This window comes from Morone saxatilis, unplaced genomic scaffold (genome assembly GCF_004916995.1).
Source record: "Morone saxatilis isolate NCDOM2014 unplaced genomic scaffold, NCSU_SB_2.0 Contig10, whole genome shotgun sequence".
Classification (NCBI taxonomy): domain Eukaryota; kingdom Metazoa; phylum Chordata; class Actinopteri; family Moronidae; genus Morone; species Morone saxatilis.
Window position 1 is genome coordinate 9,169,889 of NW_023339652.1, and position 3,482 is coordinate 9,173,370.

A 3,482-nucleotide genomic window follows, 5' to 3' on the forward strand; every position below is an offset into this window, starting at 1 on the left:
CATACAAACACAGAAGGACAGTTCAATGGCCCTTTCCCCTGCTGCTTTGATCTCATGATTAAGCCCCTGTATTAATTTTAGGATTGACTTGGTGCACAAAGGGGGGAGGTGCTTCAGTCTAACCTTGGTTAAATCTTGAAACCCTGTATCTTGGGGTTGGGGATTGGCGCTACAGTTTGTATTCACTCTTTTAGGACATACTTCAAGCTCAGGAGACGATGTTTGTTAGCCAGCATTAAATCTTTATTATTGGTAGGCTGACTTTCATAGGAGTTTCTCAAGCGGGGTTAATTTGAATTTAGTGGGCAACAGTTTTGGGGGACTTTAAAAGTACTGAATCAAAAACTTTGTACCATGGTTTACACAATACTGCAGGAGGCAAAAGTAAAAAGTTTCCCAATCAAAGACCGCACGCAGAATGTTAACCATAGTTAACAATCGGGAATTTTTTATCCATCTATCAGTCTACACACCTCTGATACTGGAGCTGCTTTCGCCTCAGGGGGAAGAATAATCAAAACAGGCATAATTGGTTTTCAACCCGCCTCATCAGTTCATGAAACAGGGAGGAAGAGTTCCTGTACTTGTACAGATCCAGGGGAGTGTTTCCCAAACCCCGGGGATGATCACACGCCACACTATTTGTTCATTTTTTTCTCTGCTGGGCTCTTTCCTGTTGACAGCAGGGCGTCCAAAACTATATACCGGCCAAGGGCTCTTGGAAAATGAAACACACACCAAAGAGGGGATCTCCCCCTGATTACAGCATTTCTATGATATTTGCTCACCCGACGCTAACTTTGAATAAATAAAACCATCTTCTGCTAAAAGGACGGGGACAGCCTGGAGATTCCAACATGCCCACCCTAATCATCAAATTTCCTATCGGGCATTTCAACTCTTTCACTGGGGTTTTAATTTTAAAAAGTTAAATGCTAAAACTGTATTGACACAGAACCAGAGCTTTTGTTCTCAAATTGTAGGCTTGGTAAATTCCTCCGTTTTTTGGGGGTTTAGGAATATATGACATATTCTTGGTCTGAAATTATCAGGACTTTTACATAAGCACACAAAAGTTACATAATAACCTTTTTTGTTTTACCAAACTTTGTATCTTTATATAATTAAGAAACATACCTCACCCCTCTCATGGGGAAAAACACAGAAGTCCAAAGTGTAAGCAATGGGTTGGTTGGTCTTGATGCTATCTACAACTCTCCCCTTGGGAGAAAATTACATATACAATAAAACATCAACAAACATAATTTTCACCAGATCTGGGACCCCTTCATATGCTCTGTATTGGGAGAAACAAGATTTGTCAATGTGATGGGAAGCAGCCCTGCGGCGGACAAACTGGCACTTCTGCAGTATCTAAGGATTTGCAGAAATATGTTCTGGAATCACTGGAGAGGGGTCGGTGTGTGGGGCGGTGGGGGGTATTGCATTTCTTTGTATTTCTCTGCTGTTATGTTGTGAAAACAATAAAAAGAATGTTGGTAAAAAAAAAAAAAGAAACATACCTCACACTTGTTGATTCCTCCATATACTATTGTGAAAATGCCATAAAAATCACCACTGCCTATCGGCCGCACACCTTACTGACTAATGTATATAGTCAATGCCGTATCTTATCAAATATAGCTCTTATCTAAGCTTCCACTGTTAATAGCCAGATAATTTGCTCAGCATTGCTGCTACGCAATCGGCAAACACTCCTGAAACGATAAAGAGTTGCTATGGATGTTTCAATACTTGCAACTCTCAGATACTCCAGCGTTTGTTAAGAAGCAGGCAAACACACTAACAGGGTCATGGACTTGTTGTTTTGGATCTTCACATGACCACCAGGAGGTTAATGTTAGCCTGCATGTGTGTTTCAGAGCAAATCATTCAATTTGGGTCCTGGTTCCTGACCTGAAAAGGAGTACGGTGTGTGTTTGTCTGTGTGTATGTGTGTGTATGTGGGGGGGTGCTCCTTTGCCTGTGTGAACACATGCTACACATATTTATCCTGCACTTTGCCTAAGGCGGTGAAACTGTATGCGAGGTTTCCAGAACAACATGACAGCAAGTCAGAAGTGAAAACAAACAAAGAAAACATTGAATGCGAGAAAAGTACATACAGTATGTTTACAACCAACAACAGCTATTGTATGGTTTTACCTTTAATCTGTATGTGAGATTCTGATCCATAAATACAACCAACCTCTGGCTTATGGATTGGACGTGAATATAAGTGCATCATGTTGTTTTATCTGGACAGCAGCTTGCATGTGTTTGTGTGTGTGAGACGTTACCACCTCGACATGTAGGTCTTTTTAACTGACAACATTTTTTGTTGGACATTTCTTCAGTACACACAAACACACTAGACACGCCTCTACCTCTTCCGTTAGTAAACTGTACACTGCCCCTAACTTAAAATTACGCTGTCAGAATAAATGATTTATTCTACTCTCTCGCTCACTTTTTCCTGACCTGTACCAGAACCTGAGTTGACCCGAAGCCATAGACATACCCATTTTTGGGCCCAAAGTTCGAGGTACACAGGACTGAAAGTAAAACACACAGCAGCCACACCCGAGAGGGACCGCTGTCTATGAAGCTGCAGAATATGAAGCCTCAGTAAGGTGACAAGAGGCCTGAGCTGCACCATGATGAATCCACATCTCTCTCAGCTCCTGTGGGAGACATCCTGACCTCTCTCTGTTATATTGTGCAACTAATTGTAAAAGAGAATAAACAGGTGAATTTTAAAGGGATAGTTGGACACATGAAATGCACTTATTTGATTTTTTGCTCTTCTTCTATCTGTTCGGTGAATATAATGCTGTAGCCTGAGGTCCAGTTAGCTTAGCTTAGCACAAAGACTGGAAACAGGAGGAAACAGCTAGTCTGGCTATGTCCAAAGGTAATAACATTGTCTTAGTAGCACCTCTAAAGCTCACTAATAAACACCATTTGTCTCTTTTGTTTAACCCGTTCAAAAACAAAAGTGTACAGATTCCAGATTTTGTTACATATACAGAACATATCAGTGTGAATCACATTTTTAACACTATGCCACACTGAACATTTCTATTTAACTGTTTCACCATGCTTGGGTCTTAATGTTATTACAAAAGTGAGACATTTCTGGATTGTATTTAAAATATACATGGAAAGCTTTCAGTAACAAAAGTGACATTTTAACTTCTTCCCTTTTTGTTTTTTGTTTTTTCCCAGACACCTAGTTTAATCTTACTTGCCGTAAAACACACTGTAATCTAAACTTCAATCGGTTCTTGCTGTGCTTAACTTGTTTTTCTATCTTCCACAGAAGTCTCTGATGGAGTTTGAGATTTGTAAGGAAATATGTTTTAGGATGAAAGATAGAACAGAACTTACGTAGACTGTAAGCTATTGTCCGATGAATAGATGACTGAAGTCATGCCAGCACTAATGCCTGCCAACCTTTAGCAGTTATGTTTACATTAACA